At 38.7% G+C, this 17,559-nt stretch overlaps 1 protein-coding gene across 2 annotated transcripts in view; it reads left to right on the forward strand.

The window, feature by feature from the left end:
• Positions 1–17,559, forward strand: part of RERE (arginine-glutamic acid dipeptide repeats) — a 269,676-nt gene that overhangs the window by 39,386 nt on the left and 212,731 nt on the right. The gene's annotated exons all lie outside the window — the stretch shown is intronic.

Here is a 17,559-nt window from a genome sequence, read left to right on the forward strand (position 1 = left end):
TACAGAAGTCAGTAAAACTAGCTAAAATCATTTTGTTTGAATTACCTGTAATGCTGAGGAATAACATGAATTTCATGAGATGTAATTAACAGGTTAAAATCCTCCCAGTTTGATGTTTTTCCAGGGGTGGAGATGAAAGAGATTATGTTATGTCATTAACCTCATACAGTTGTCTTCCTGAGAGCACTGTAACTGTTCTGGGCCACGTAAAGTACCAGATTTTTTTCCCCCATATGGGAATTAGTTTTGAATTTCAAAACATAATCAATATTAGAACTTACACAGATATACTTGTATTCACAACTACAATTTTTTGGTTGACGATTAACTGAAAAGATACTTATGTGAGAGAAAATTATCAAAGTTGATGTTTCAGGGAAGTTGAAGCTCTGCTGCAGAGACTTGGATGTGTAGTTTAGTTTATAAGATGGTCAGGAGTTTTGATTCGAACTTAAATATTGGACAAATTGGAATATCTTAGCCACTGAAGAACACGTCATTATAGACTTCACCCAGGTGGCTTGCTGTGGGCCTGTGCAGTTACAGATCATGAGAAAGGAGCAGAGTGTGTTAACTTCTTAGACATAGATTACAGGATGGTACGTTAAAAATAAGTAAAGACTTTATTTGCTGTCCTTTTCTCTTGATGCACAGCAGTTCAGCGTGGACTGGGATCATTTGGATCATTGTCAGAAGGCCGGCCGCCTTGTGTGGTACTGAACGCCAGCCTTTCTCAACGGAATGTTACTCCTGTGTCAGTGGGGACCCTTTCCCCAAAATACTTGTAGTGAGATACATGTGGGAAATGTCGCACACATGCTGTCCCTCTCGTGAGAGATTCATAATTAATAACTCTGAGAAGTCCTGCAGTTAAGGAAACCTTTTAAGAACATCTAAAAAAAAAGCCATTTTTCCCATTTTTGGGCCTGTGGCATCCTGTTTTTACTGAATAACTTCCTAAGAAAAACCGTTTTTGAGAACACTGGTAGAGCTGTTGCACATTCGTATTGCGCCTTCTACAGGATGATTTCCTGCTCGGTGTTTAGAAGACCGTGTGGAGGGAGGTTGCTAATGGCTTATTTACAGAATAGTGAGTTCTTGTTTTGATGAAGAACTTTGTACTAGGGAGGCAGACTTTGTTTCGGTGAATCTGAGGGCCTTTGTGAAGTGTAAAGAAGACACAGGCTCTCTGGAAGATACATGTGTTTGAAAGATCTCCAGAAACCCCAAGTGGCTTGAAAGTTTTCTGTGGCACTCAGCGCATAACCACTTCCTGTGAGGTGCCTCGTGTGCTTGGGAGAGCGGCAGTGCTGTGGCCTAGGGTTTGCACCCTGCCAGGTCCCTGGGTGTTCACTCTTTGGTAAGGAGACTGTCTTTGACCTTCTCGGTGGTTTCATTTCTTTTGAGGTTATGCATTTGGAGCCAAATGACTTGGTTGCCTTCTCCAAATAGCTCCTTTCTAAATGGAGGGCTTTAAAATAATGCCTATTCTTTAGGTTTACTTAAACCGAGGACTCAGAAGTTAGGGTACTGTGATTAGATTCCTAGATAGGACTTGGTTTCTTCCCCTTTCCTTTGTCTTCCTTTCTGGTCGTCTTCTTTCTTGGTGCGAAGTCCTACAACATCATCTTTTGTTAGTGGTGAAAAACCATCACCCTCGCCCAGCTGCAAAGGTTCTGTGTGGTTGTATCTTAAGGGTTTCAGCAGGGATTTTATGGAGCATTATAAGGGATTTCTTCAGTGTGTTACTAGTTTGGAATGGTAAATATTTTATACTCATTTGTTTCCTTAGGAAGTAAATCACAGATTAATTTTTTCCTTTTTACTTCTCAGAATTGGTTTTAATACTCAAATTAAGTATAAATTATAGATACCTCCCAAAATGTCATTAAGAATGAGCCAAGCAGGGAGTGATACTGTGCAGATAAAAATAGACTATTATATAACTATTCTTCCTTGTCCTGGGGGATAGGCCTATGTTCAGATTATTTGGTCTGAGAGAAATGAGATTTTATTGAGAAATTGGATATTTAGAATTTGTTACTAGGTAAGATTTATTTCATGCATGGTTACAACCAGTTCTTTTTTGTTCCTGCTCCTCATCTCTGTGTGTGTCTTTATTTTACCCTTTGGAGCTCAGCATAATGGGCTTGTAGTTAGTTGCACTACTAGTGTTACCTCCTGCCTCAGGGCCTTTGCACTTGCTGTTGCCTCAGGTTAGTGAACCCCATACACATGCAGACATTTAACTTAATTTCTGTCCTTTCTTCAGTGCTCTCATTCCAGTGTCATTGCCTTTTCCCTCCCAGGTTATCCAGATTTCCTTAATAGATACTGTCACAGCATCATGTATCTTTTCTAGCACTTATAACTAATAATTTACTATTTATTTCTGTTACTGTTTTAGGATTACTAGCTATCTCTCTCCTCCGTAAAGGCAGCAACTTTGTTTTTGCTTATCATTGAATTCTTGGAATCTACAACAGTAGTGTATATTCCATAAAAATATTTGTTGAATAAGTAAGTTTCTGAAAATTTTTTTTCAAAAGTGTGTTGACTGATTAATGATGTCAGAGTTAGAATAATGCTTCTGAAAGTCCATGTTGAATAATTTATTTTCCAATGAATGATTTAACAGACTTGTTATAAAATAAAAACCAAAACAAAAACCTTGTGGGGCTCTGTTTATATATTGCCTCTGTGTCTAATCTAACTTCTTTGTTGTCTTTCAACCATTACTCTGCTTTTGAGATGACTGTCATGGTAACAAATTGATTTATTACACATCTGTGTGCAGCCAGATTTCCCTTGTGGGCCTTTTTTAGCAAAGGATATTGATTGTAAAATTTGCTGGGTAGCATATTAATTTCTTTCTACTATTTTCTTCCTTCTTCTCCCTAGCTTTATTGAGATATAATTGACATAAAACATTGCTTAAGGTGTATAACATAGTGATTTTATATATGTGTATATTGCAAAATGGTTACAATGAGGTTAGTTAATACTTCCATCATCACCCATAATTACAGTTTGTGTGTGTGTGTATGTGGTGAGAACTTTTAAAATCTGTTCTTCTAGCAACTTCAAAAATATTCACTGCAGTATTCTTAACTATAATCACCATACTATGCATTATATCCCCCAAACTTACTCATCTTATAACTGGAAGTTTGTACCCTTTGACTACTTTCACCCATTTCTTTTACCCCTTGCCCCCACTTCCCTACCTGTGGCAACCACTAATCTGTTTTCTGTTTCTGGGTTTGATTTTCTTAGATTCCACAGATAAGTGATATCATGCATATTTCTCTGTCTGACTTTTTCACTTAGCATAATGCTAAGGTGTTGCAAATGGCAGGATTTCCTTCTTTTTATGGCTGAATAATGTTCCATTGTATATCTGTACCACATTTTCTTTATTTGTTCATCCATCAGTGGACACTTAATAGATTGTTTCTGGGTCTTGGTTATTGTAAATAATGCTGCAGTGAACCTAGGGGTGCAGATACCTCTTCCAGATAGTGATTTTATTTCTTTCAGATATATACCCAGAGATGGAATTGCCAGATCGTATGGCCGTCCTGTTTTTACTTTTTGGAGGAACTTCCATGCTGTTTTCCAGTTTACATTCCCACCAAAAGTATATCCACTATTTTCAGTTAGATACTATGATTCCTTTATTCCTGATCAAGTAAAACAGTCAAAAAAATTAAATTCAAATCAGTTGGGAGCGGTTTTTTCATTTTGGCGTGTCAGTTTTGCTTACTATTTTGATAAGGAAACGTGTCCTTTACAAAGTGCCTATTAAGCTGGTTCTCTGTTTCTTGTATTCTGTCATTTCAACTGATAATATTTTATTCTCTGATTGACCTTAGGTATTTTCCTAGAGTAGCAGAAACCTCTAGCACATACATGGAGGGGGAAAACACCAAGACAGGAATTTCAAGTTTGTTATATTATGTTCCTTCTGCTTTCATGAACAAAGTGTGAAATTTTTCATGAATATAAATTTTATATATAAAAGGCTAAAACTTTTAAGTCTGTGGTTTATGAAATCTTAGATGAAATTAAAGATTTCCTCTTTTATTTGCAAATTTTCCTCATTATCGTGTGGAATTGGGGACTTGACCTGATGAAGGACCTGGAAACTAGAATTGATTCTATATTGAACATTGAGGTGTTAATTTCTTTTGATGCAAATGGAATTTAAGCTGGAAAAATCTAAACGAATTGAAACCTGGGGATCTGGGTTGAATCAATATGAACTATTGAAGTTAAAAGTAGACTATTAATCAAGCATAATGTTGAGTGGACACAAAAGAGTTAATACTATCGATTCTTTCTATATAAAGTTAAAAAACAGGCAAAACTAATCTTCAGTGTTTTGAAGTCAGGATAGTAGTTACACTGATGGACACTGGGTGTCTGAAATAGAGCGTGAGGGGGAACCTCAGTGGTCTGGTCCTGTTCTGTCTTGTGGTGACAGTGCTGGTTGTAGACTTACTCACTTTGTGAGAATTTATCATGCTTGTACTTCTCTGCATGTGTGTTAGACTTCAATGAAAAATTTACTTAAAAAGAAAAAGTAAAGTTAAAACATGGAACTTTTGAAGATGGATAGTTCCCCCTTTGGTACAAGTTCCTATTTAAAGAGGGAAGAGAATTACCAGCATTTTAACAAACAGTATGTCCTAACATTTAGCTACTGATTCTTGCGGGGTTGGTCTCAGACCAATTATGAGGCTGAATTTGGTTTCAGAGTCTTGCTTTTCTGAGTAATTGAAAGCCTATCTATTGCAGTCACTCAGACAAGAATTCCGTCTCTAAAATAAAGCAGAACCGAACTCTGGCACTTGGTGTTCCAGGACATATATTTTGGGCAAAATAAAAGCACATTTGATTTGTAACTTTTTATCCATGTTTCATGTCTAGAAGAATTGTAGATAGAAGTGACATGCAGGTGAAGGTGTCTTCTTGAGACATTCTTATTTGGTGTAGGGGTGGCATGAGTTTTTCTGATGATTGTAAGAGTATTTTTTGTGTAACAGGAAACACAAATTCTGGCATAAAGGAACCTTTAGGACCAGTTTGAATGATAGTGGTTTGCCTTGTGTTACAAGTTCATTTGCACTTAATAAACCTAATATTAACCTGCTTAAAGCCTTTCATTGGATCCTTTTTACCAGTAGGATTAAGTCCAGAATCTTCACATGGGACACCCGACTGATGTGATTGCATGTCTGCACAGTCATCTTTAGATTTTGTTTTTTATTTGGGAAGAAGCACAGTGAGGCAGTGCATTAGTTTGCAAGGGCTGTCATAATTACCACAAACTCAGTAGCTTAAACAACAGAAATAATATTGTCTCACAGTTCTCTAGGCCACAAGTTTGAGATCAAGGTGTCAGCATGATCCTGCTCCCACCTAAGGCACCAGGAGAGAATCTGTCTGTTCCAAGTCTCTTCTAGCTTCTGGTTGCTCCTTGACTTGTGCCAGGATAACTGCAGCCCTCACGTGGCATTCTCCTTGTGTGCCTATTTTTGTGTCTGACCAAATTTCTCCTTTTTATAAACACACCAATCATACTGGCTTAGGGCCCCACCACATGGTAGCTAATTATGTCTGCAGTGACCCCTCTTCAAGGAAGGTCACATTTTGAGGTCTGGATGGTTAGAGCTTTAACATATGAATTTGGGACGGGGGACAGGGATGCAGTTCACTCCAGAACAGGCAGGATGAGCTTTGTTGCTAGGTGGACTCAGGTTTGAGCAAGTTTTAACGACCATTTCCGCTCTCTTAGTTGTGTGTCCTTGGAACAGTTGTGAAAATGTCTCTTATTGTTAATCACATTATTGTGTACTTTTAGTTGTGAATTGCATTAATTTTTATTTCTTCTCTTTCTATGGAAATTTTATTTAATCTTTTTCCAGGCCTCAAGTAATGATTGCCTTTTAATGTTTATTAGGAAGTTATTCAACTCTTGCATGTGTAAAAGAAAAAATTTTAGCACATAAAGTGCTTTATGAGGGGAGAAGAAGCCAGAGAAACTGCTGAAGTTATTCTAACCAAAAGAATGGAAAGTGGTGAAAATTTTGAGACTAATTAACTGTATCTGTTTCTGTGTCGTAAGGAAAGGGTCGTTAAGTATAGTGCAGTGTGTGCTCTAGACAGGTGTTCAGTGTTGGCCACAGATGGGCATCCGTGAGGGTTTACTGGAAATGCAGAGTCTCAGGTTCCACCTTGGATTTATTGAATCAGAATTTTTGTTTTTGTAAGATTCCCAGGTGATTTAAATACGCATTAAAGTTTGAGAACCACTGCTCTGGGACCAGTGCTTCCCAGGCCTTTTCAGGCTAACGCACAAATAGAATATGAGCGCACTGCCTTGAGCTCCCAGAGGCTCGGCGTCCCAGCACGCTTGGCGCTTCTTCACACGGCCTAGAATTTAGGCAGGTCCCAAAAAGGGGGGAAAGGGAAGATGGTCCTTCATGGCTCGTGATTTTGATGTGAAATAGAGCATATATAGTTCAGGAGGAACAGAGGTGGCTGTGGAGTTAAATTCCGACCAGTCAGTCTGGAAGGTTAGGGTCTTCTCCAGTACCTGATTGCAAAGGGAACTGTGAACTTGGGTGCAAGTAGACAGACACGAGGGAGAGAGGAAGCTGTAACCACGGATGAGAACCCACCATCGTTTCAAAAGCACCTGCTCTTTTCTAATAGTGGACTTGCTTTACACATGTTTAGTCCTTCAAGTCTCTGCGCAACTGAGTCTTTGTTTTCCTGTTGTACGTATCGGGAAACGAAGGCCAGCCAGCTAGTTTGTAAGGTGTCATGGGCCTCTGAGGACTGGTTAAAGCCATGGATGGATGGATGGATATTTGCATAAACTACTGAAGATAATAAAAGAACAAACATTTATGTTGAAAGGAAAAGAAGGGATAGGCCCATCTCTTAGAAAATGAAAATCGTATAATTACTTTGTTCTTTTTCTTTCTGTTACTGCTAAAATTAGTTGTATTTTGCCTGCTTCTGAAAATTGTTTCTCTCTCACTTGGTAGATATATATATATATATATATATATATATATATATATATATATATATATAAAGAATGCTTGTTAAAAACGGAAATGAGTAACAGTTACGGGAAGTATGCTGAGTAGGGAGAGGTAAATTGTTCCAGAATATTTAGGCGAATGTTGGTTACTGGATTTGAAGTCTTAACTCAGCAACTGAAAGGGAAAATACATAGTTTATGTGATCTAGTAAGTGTGAGCATATTGTAGTCATTAAAATTTTTTTGAATGCAAGCTGGGGAGCATTGGCCACATCACACACAAAAATAATTTGCTTGTGGAGTAACTCACAGGATGGGTGGAACCCTGCCTGGATCGAGGGCAGTTCAGATTTTGGGTCAGTGGGAGCTGCTGACCCTTCCGTCTGGTGCTCCCGCTGGAATAGGTGCCCTTCAGCATATTCCTGTCTTGCTGCCACTCGGCTCCAGTCACAGCCTCAGAAGAGTAGTTTCAGTTGGTGAAGCCTGAATTGCATGTCCATGTCTGGGGTAAAAAAAAAAAAAAAAGAAATCTTGATTTCTTGCTCCCCCAAAACTGCACATGGTCAGGCTACGGTAATGCCCCTCAGTGAACCTGGGGAGCCTTAGGGTGGAAGAAGTAGATGAGAGATGGCCAGAAAAACAAATGTGTTCACTGTGTGCACTTCATTGGGAGACTCACACTGCGCAGGAGATTCGGTGAGAACTGTAACAACATATGGGTATTTATAAATAGTTTGTTTTGCTACGTATGTGATAGGTAAATAGAGGGATGATGCTGGTGGAGTGTGTAATTTGTGCTGGTTCATATGCAGCCTTTTCTAGGCAAGAGGTGTGTGAATAGAGGGAGTAGGATCATAATAAATAATTATATGCTGTAATACAGGGTTATATTTTAGCAGAAAACGAAAAAGTAGGTGAGAATTTAAACCTTCAATTTGGCTGTTGCACTGGTGAGAGCCTTTTCAGAGGTGCACGCCACCTTACCTGCTTTGTCTCTAGGAGGTTGCCTTGCCTGCTGCGCTCACCTTCACAGAAGCCTCCTGTTAATCTGCATTGTCTGGGTGCCTTCAAGCCAGCATCTGTTACTTTTACCTATCTTAAATATTCTCTTAAGGCAGCTTTAAGTCACTCTGGTTACCTGCTTGGGCTGGGCTGTCTTATTTCTTGAGTTTATAGCTATTGCATTTTCAAAAAAATGGTAATCTGACTTTAGAGTTGCAAAAGTTTTGAGTAATCTGCCCCTTGCTCTGTATTTCATATACACCCTTTTATTTTCAGTAAACATTTTTTTTTGCAGAACATGAGGTTTTCCTAGCAGCATATATATTGTGTTACAGCAGAAGTGTCTGTGTGAGAAACACTGAACCAAAATGTATTCTCAACCTGTGTTTTCCAAAAGAAGTAGAAAGGTTCTATATGTGGCCATTGAAAAGTCACCCTTGACAATGTCAAGTACATGTTAAATGGTAATCCTTTGAAGGTGTTTTGGTGAGCAGTTAATCTCAAATTCAGAAATGTAGCTTTCTGGTAATCTCCTCAGCTCAGTTTGCTGGATTCCACTCAGCCAGGCAGGCCCTGAATCCAGAAATTGTTTGACCCCACTAGGACCTCCTGTCTGTGTCTCACCACCTTCTCACAGTCCCTTACCCCTTAATGTCTCACACCTGGTTTAAATGCCACCATTCCCATTCCTCGTGTGCCTTTTACCTGCTGGCTTACTCCAGAAGGACAGGGGTCTTCTTCCTTGTAGCTCATTGATGTACCTCAGGTGCCTAGAAAAGTGTCAGCACATCCTAGGCACTTTGTTATTCATTCCCCAAATGTTCAGTAGCATAGGCAGGGGGCGTGAGTGTTGATTTACCCTGTGTTTCTCTAGTGGCCCTGCTTGAACAGCACTGTCTCAGCTGTGCTTCCTTCAGGAGCCGGGCAGTAAGTAGTCCCACGTGCTAGTGGTTGACGTGAGGACTTTTTTGGGGAGGGTCCACAGGCTGCTGTTTATATGTGGAAAAGACTATCCTGAAAGGTCACTTTCATTTAAAAAATTGGTGTTCAGTTTGTTAAAGTTATAAATTAAAAGACATGGCTCTCCTTTTTTAAAGTTCAGCTTATAAATCTTGTCCCTTTTATAAGTTAAACAAATTTTAACAGTCAGTTTTGAGGTATTTTTGAATTGTGATTGGTCTTGTTTATAAAGTAGTTACTATCTTCAACAGTTAGGCTTGCTTATTAAATAAAATAAATTAAAATTTTGATTTCTATTGTTATGGGATCTTTTAGTACAAACCTTCCCAAAGTACTTAATGCTTATTATAAATGAGATAAATCATACCAAAACTGAAGTGAGCCTAAATGGTGCCTTAGATATCTCAGTGCTGTGCATAAACTCACTGCAGTTTCAATCTTGACTGCCTGTCTGAATCATCTTCACACAGAGAAGCACTGCAGGGCAATCCAGTTCCACCACTGGGGAAGGGGGTCGTGGCAAGGGACAAGCTCTGTGCCTTTTTTTTTTTTTTTTTTAATCAGTAAAATAGGGATCAGAGTACCCACCTCACAGACTGTAAAGGGAATTCCATGAGTATATGCACATGCATGTGGGGTTTCTTCAGAAAGGGCCTGGCGTGTAATAAGGTCTAGGTAGTGTTACTTTGTAAAATTGGAGTTACAAGGGTATCATTCTAAGCCACATTCTTCTAACTATAAAAAGAATAAAGATGTCAAATACGTCCTGATTTCTTATAAGCCCCAAGAATGTTAATATGCTTTTGATTCTCTTAAATCTTTCTTTACTTAATTCTAAATCTTCTCAGGGATAAAAGATACATATCAATTTAAGGAGATAATTACCACCACAGTTAATTCGGGTTACTTAATTTTTAATCTTTCTAGGTTGAAAAGATATGTACCTACTAAAGGAAGATATTTATAGTCGCTAAACTTACGTCTTCAAAACTCCGAAAGGAATGGCTTCTGACCTCACATTATCTAAATCTTCTGACTCTTCATCTAAGTCTGAAACTGTTTTATGGTCGCCTGCCTATTTTTTCTTTTTTTAAAATGTAAACATTTATATCACTTTTGGCTCTGAAGGCTGTTGAACGCGATGGCACCGGAAGATTGTGTGCTTCCTTTGCAGAGGTCTCTGGAGATCTTTGAGTCTGTTAGGATCTTGTGTTCTTCTGTTTTCTTAGGACTGTGTATTCCTTATGAATATTTAAAATGTTCAGTGGAACGTTTGCCTGCCTGGTGGTGACGACAGCTCATGAAGTTACTCTGTGACACAGGAGTCGGCTTGGGCCAAAACTTTTCCTGGGAAGCTGCTTTGCAGTGCAGATGCTCAGAATGTGTCTCAGTGAAGTGTGGAAAACCCACGCAGTTCCTGGCTGAGGTTCTTTTGAGAGGAGACATTACACTGTTCTCACACCTCTGCTCTGACGTTAATGTGGCCACTGTTGAACTTGAGCTCTGGCTGTTGAGGACTTTATTTGGGTGGGTCTGTCAGGACGCCTTCCTGGTCGTGCGTATTTGTGTGTCTGAATCCGGATTGGACTTGCTTCTTGCTATGGCTTGTTTGCCATAGTGGATACAGAGCTTTTCTTTTGGTGGTAATGGTTGCCAAGTTTAGCTGTTGGTTCTTTTTTTTTTTTTTTAATTTTTTTTGGGGATGAGAGAGGTAATTAGGTTTATTTATTTACTAATTTATTTTTGGAGGAGATACCAGGGATTGAACCTAGAACCTTATGCTTGCTAAACATACACTCTGCCACTTGAGTGGTACCCTTCCCTAGCTGTTGTTTCTTAAGACCCTCTCTGGAGTAGCGTGGTAAACACAGAAAGAAGCATTTTATTTATTTTTTTGGGTCACAGTAGATTCTGCATCTTTGTAGTTCATTTAAAGCATTATAGTTAAAGTTATATATATTATATATATTAAAGTTAAAAAAGGAAGCAGGATGCAGAGTTTATCAAGAACCCCTTCATACTCAATATTTTCATAGAGACTTAGAAGCTCCCCCCCCCGCCCCCCAGCTTTTTAAAATTGGTGATATGTTACTTGGCCTGTTAATGCCATGTTAGCAGATCACCGAGATCAGGCACACCTGTTCACTTTCGTTTCGCTTTTGTCTTCTGCGTCAAGTTCTGAGCATGGCTTTCCCACAAGCAAACATACAAGAACAATGATAAAGGAAAAATGAATAGTGAAGAGGCCCAGACTAGATGAGAAGACTAGGTGAGATCATCTAGATTAGACGGCAGGTGGAGTTCACCTCCTGGTCCAGGTGCTGGGGGCTGAATGTGGCCTATTTGGAAGGACAGTGCTGTTCTCGGAGATAGGTGTGGGAATGGGGACCATCCCTGGTCTAGGTTCATAAAATGAGCTGAGTTTTCAGCCTATATGGAGAACGTGACAAGGAACTTGGAGATGCAGTGTTGGAGGCCCTCTGCTATCCTTGTAGGCTTTGGTTAAAAGATTTATTTTGTAAGCTTCAGGTCACTATGTTTGATATTAACCACTGGAAAAATTCTTAAGCATTTTATAAACAGAAGGTTTCTGAGCAAATATATCATTAACCAGTAAAAACCCTTTTTTACAAGGTAGTCTCCTGTGGTATACATCTTACGTTATCAGCTAAGCTGCTTTACTTATTTCGTGAGCATTTCTAGAGCAGTGGTCAGCAAACTCTGTAAAGGACCAGAGAAGAAGTATTTTCAGCTTTGCTGTAGGCCACATGGCCTCTGTGGCAGCTGCTCAGCTCTGCCTTTGGGGTGTGGAAGCAGCGACAGGTAAGACACTAATGAATGAGGTGGCTGTGTTCCAGTACAGCTTTATTTATGAACACTGAAATTTGAATTTCATATAATTTTCACGTGTAAACAAATGTTCTTTTTTTCCCTCCCGACCATTAAAAAATCTGAAAACCATTCTTCACTTGTGGGTCTTGAAAGAACTGGCAGTGGGTCAGACTTGCCCTGCAGGCCGTCCTGCCTGCCTTTGCTCTGTGGGTTTCTTGCCTCAGCCTCTAGTTCTGCCTGTTCTTAGAATCCTTAAAATTCTTCCATCACCTAGTATTTTATGCTCTGTTAAAAAATATAATTTGATTTATCTAGTTAAATTAAAAAATAATTTTAATTGTATTGTTGAAACTACTTAGATATTAAATTGTAACTTTTTCTGCCTCCTATCAAACTCTGCGAGGCATAGAATGATGCCTTATAAACAAGGTATTTGTTGGGATGATGACACGTTGAGACTATTTCTGTTTTCCTTTTGAAAGAATTTACATAGGTATCCTCTGTATAGACTGACTAGAAACTGAATGGGGAAGAAAATGAATCAAGATGTCATCATTGTAAACTGGCACAAATCATGAACATCTTCAGAGATGCTGTTATCTCACAGTTGTGTGATACATTTTGGGGAGTCTTCATTGGTTGGTTGTAAAACGAAGCTAACAGCCTTCTGGAGACTTCAGTTCGATGGAACCTGGAGTAACTGGATAAAGGCGGTCGCATGAGGAGGGATCCGAGGGAGGCAGGGGTTTCTTTTGTTTGACTCTCCAGGCTGGGTACCAAGATCAGCCTGGTGGACTGTGACGAACAGAGTCCCAGTCACAGTGGAACAAGATTTATATTTACCTAGAGTCTAATTGGACTGAGATTTCCTGCAGTTATGTTAAAATCCTCTGCCCTTTTGCTTAGTGAGCAAGCGTTTGAACTCGTAAGCTCTGGAGGTTTAGCTTTTGCTGGCTCAATTAATCGTTAAATGTTCCCTTTATTGTAATTGTACATTGATGCCTTGCTTTTTAGTAGCTGAGGCAACTGCTGAAAGAGTTGTTTAATCTGTTATACGCTATCAGTTTCATAAAAACCTCTTTTTAAAAGGAAGCAATTTTGATTTGAAGTGGCATGGTAGTATTTGGGTTGGATAACATCATTTAAATTGAAATGCAGGAATTTGGCTCTGCTCTTGACAGAGATTGGCTTGTATTTGACATTGACCCATGTGTTTGTCGTCTTTCCAGATATTGCCTTCTGTTTATTCTGACAGCTTCACCAGCTGAGAGAACTAGACTTTCCACAATTAAAAATATTGTCTGTGTATTTAAAGATGGAGCAGTAGACTCTATTTGTTGAATTACTTTAGGACGTGTGTGCATAAGAGTGATTTGTTTTCCTTTTGCAAAACGTTTAAATACAGCAGAATAGATACTTGTGTGCCTGAGTTTTGATTTGGAGATATCTGAGTACCCTAAATACTAGGAAAGGTAAAAACATATGTTTTTGTTTTCTGCTCCTTCATACATTTGTGTTGGTATACGTTTTGTAATGGATTTTAAATACCATAAAATAGGTGGGGGAAGGTCAGTAAGTTATCTAATTCTTTTAAGTTAATTCTTAAAATGCCTGAAATGGATGAACTTACAAAGTCACTTTCCAAGTCTGTTATGACTCTTTATCATTATTTATGCATTAAATATCCAGTACCTTTAAATCTTTTTCATTATTTCACCATTAAATAAATATGTGCTCAAACTGATGAGACAGCATGCTTATGTTACATATGAAAGATATTCCACCTTTGTTCGCTCATTTAACCCCTAAATTTATTTTCTCACATGTCTCTAAGTTTCCTTACTCATTTGCCTTTGCAAGGAATGCCTTTTCAGTGATGTCCAGTGTGATAATTAGTGTAATGTGTAAAAGGTGTAAACTGAACTGTAAAAGGCCAAGGTATGGTGTTTTATGTTCCCTGTGGAGACAGTGGGCATTGTTCTGGCTTCCTTTGTGTGCCGGGCAGATGCTGATGCTTGACAGATGGTGTGCTAGTCTCACTTCAGACTGATCAATAGAGATACAGTAAAAATACATTTGGGGTGGGGGATTTGATTATAGCTACACGTTCCTTTTAAAAAGGAGAAATGGATTGAGTTTATAATACAGATTTTTAACATTATTTCTGTATGTTGCTTTTCATTATTGTCAGCTTTTACGTTAGTATTTTTATTTGTAAAGCTTTGCATAACCGTTGGCTCTGAAGCAAGCTATTAGTATTATTAAGTGATATTTAGTTCTTAGACTTTACTTGTCCTGAATATCCCATTGGTGCTGGTATTATAAAACATAGGTACTGTACAATTACCAAACTGAGGGAATGTTAATAATACTTTTCTCTTTAGTAGAGGGAAGGAAAATGTCACAAAAAGGTCTCACCTGATACGTTGTATTTTTATATTGTCAGGAATAGTTTAGCTGAAGAATAGTGTTTTAATTACCACTCTTCACACCTGAAGGTTTCACGTTTGCATTTGAGAATTAATTCTAACAGTACTTAGAATTGGAGAAATTATGCTTCTTCCTTACAAGGGATTTTATACCTCATATTTCCAGCTAAACAATGGAGACTCGATTTCCAGTTTACTCTCTGTACTGGCTAGAAGACATTTTGAGGGAGAAAGCCCCTGGGCTGTCTTTCAGGCTCATAAACTAGAATGCTTTCAAAGTCTGCAGCAACTATCCAGAAAATAGATACTTGGCATCATGGAGGGCAGTCTTTTTACAGACTGCATTGGCGTTCCGATCATGATTGGTGGAGGCTAGTTGTTGCAGAGACCATCAGTTTTGTCATATGTTTTACTTCTGTTATCTCCCAGCTGCTAGGATTCTCGTTGCTGTCACATCTGATACACCAACATATGGATTTCCAGCTCTTTTCAGCATTGTCTCTGTTTCCCAGCATTAGAGGTTCTCCATTTTTATGTTCTCTCCCCAGGAATTTACCTGCTGCTTTTTGCCTTTGCTCTTTGAGTGCATTTATAATATTTTGTTATGGATGTTTGTTTTTATTTCTCCCCCATATTTTCCTGCATTTGTTCTCTTTGATGAACAGATAATGTATTTTCAAGGAAGAAAATTGAAATATCCAGAGAAGCAAAAGATACAAATTAAAGCCCCTAAATTACTGTTAATATTTTGTTGTGAGGTCACTTTCCGTGGTAAACATGTATAGGATTATGCTAGTCACTGTTTTATAATAATGCTTTTTAACTTAACATGTCCTGAATTTATTGCCATGTCAGAAATTATCGATCTGAATCATTATTGCTGCTTAGCATGCCATTAATATTGGAATTCTTAACCTGGGATCAATGGTCAACCTAGGGGACTGTGAATAGAATTCAGGAAACTGAACTTGGGTAAAAAATTACATCTTTACTAATTCATTACATTTCAGACGACATTTAGTATTCACTTCAATTATGAAGGTAGGCAGTAGATCGTAGTAGGATTTGTAGTGCCTGTGACATCAATAAAAATGACAGACATTCTCATATCACACCATGTAGAGAAAAATAATGTTTATGCTCATCACTGCTTTGAAATTATGGAGGTTATTAGATGTATAACCCAGCCAATCTTATCATTTAATGAATCAGTAAAGAAGTACATATATTACATTGCAATTTTTTCTCGTATTGTGCCAAGTGCGCGTTTTTGTGAATTTAAAACTTTTTTTGGGGGGGTGGGGAAATGGGTGTATAAATTGCTAAAGGCATCCGTGACACAAAAAAACATTCGACACACCCACATTAGTTGATAGATTCCATAATGTAGCAAGTTATATATAGTTGGATTTTAGGTTCCTTCCAAATTCTGCATTATAAACAACAGTGGTGAACATTTACCTGTTCATTTCCACTCACTTTCCTTAGAAGTGGGATTGCTCAGTTAAAGGATATGTCTGGACTTCTAAAGATTTTTAATGAATTGCCATTACAGTTCTTCCTACCTAGCCCTCGTGTGCCATAGGACTTTGGCCTCTGCAAGTGACTGAATTTGTGATTTTGAAAGTGGAGAAATGTTCTCTAGGTAGAGCAGGAGACTTTATGTCACCTTTAGATAGTAAATCTTCACCTCAGAATGATCAGACACATATGTGTGCTGTGTTTTTTATCCGCGGTTAATGGTGTGGAAAGGAGGAGATAAAGCTGTGACATCGTGTCTTCTTTCTAGTATGAAGTAAAATATGGAGTATAATTCTGAGAACTTAGTATCATATGAATTCTGGTCCGCTTTTAACTTCAATAAATGATACAGTGTTATAGAAAGTTTGGGTATCAGTGGTCCTTGTATTTTCATTGGAGGAGCAGCCACATAACCTCTCTAAAGATAGTCCTAAAATCAAGCCCACGTAGAAGTGGAAAGGAAAGAGGGGAGCCTGAGCAGTGGCATTAGACACCATCAACCTGCCTGCCGCACAGGTGCCAGTCAGGATGCAGGGGGAGAAGTTACTAGCCCCTGTTCCTGCTTGTGAAACCTTGGGGTAGGGTCATGCTAGGAACTTGCCTTAGCCGCCAAGTCTCTTCAGGGAGGCAGTTGTGGCCTTTGTTCTGCCTTATTTCATCTGCCTCTAGGGCTTGATTCTTAATCCGTCTGGAAGGTAATGATTTCAACTGTCTAATCAAACTGTTTTAGGGATTCTGAGTCAAGAGCTCTGTGGTCTGTGTTTTTATATACTTGCTGGGGTCATCTGTTTTTCCCTAGCTTTTCCTATTAAAGAAAGTAGAATATTTCCCCTCAATCATTGTTTTAGATGCCACTCTGTTCATGAATATAGCTTAAAAATTTTGCCCCATTTAAAAATAATGTAAAGATAATTGTGTACAGTGGCCAGAAGTGCTGAATTGTGAACCAGCAAATTCCTGGTCTGGTTCTTTGGCTTCGGTCAAGGATTTTGTTACTCCATTCTGCGTGGCCTCCATTCTCATTGTCCTGTGAACCATCTCATGCTTCACCGACAGATAATATATTTGCCTTCAGTTTAACAGGAAGGCTAAGAGAAGGGCCTCTTCTTTTAAGGCTTCAGTTTCCAGAAATTGAAATACGGTGCCTGCTTATATCCCATGCCCAGAACGTAGTCACGTGACCAAGTCAGCTGTAAGGGAGGCTGGGGAATGTGGTCTTTATTCTGAGGGGCCACGAGCCTGCTAAACACCAGATGTTCTTTTATTAAGGAAGAAGGCAAGAGTGGAATTATACTCAGCTAGCAGTCTCTGTTATAGAGAGTAAACAAGTACAATTCAAGTTCTTGAAGACATACAGTTACTTATTGGTTCTCATGTCTAGCTCTAATATTAGATGGTGACATGTCAGGGAAGGACAGTATTTTTATTCACCTCCGTATCTCTAGCACTTAGCTGGTATGTAGCTGATACCAGGAAGTCTGTATGTGAATGTCTTATAAGAGTTTATGATTCTGTTCCTTGTAGAATTTATGTATCTTCATTTCCTAGCTTTAATGTAATCTTGACAAGATTTGCCTGTTACCACTTTGGTTAAAATGGAGAAGTCTGAGTTTCCTCACCCAAAGTTCTGATTTATTTTGTCTCAGCAGATGTTCGAAACATGATTTCTTTCAAGGTACAAATTACAAAAAGCAGAACTCTCATTAAACGTTATATTGGCCCAGAGCAACTGCACTCATTTGTTGAAGTGTGTTGAGT

Source organism: Camelus dromedarius, chromosome 14 (assembly GCF_036321535.1).
Source record: "Camelus dromedarius isolate mCamDro1 chromosome 14, mCamDro1.pat, whole genome shotgun sequence".
Lineage (NCBI taxonomy): Eukaryota > Metazoa > Chordata > Mammalia > Artiodactyla > Camelidae > Camelus > Camelus dromedarius.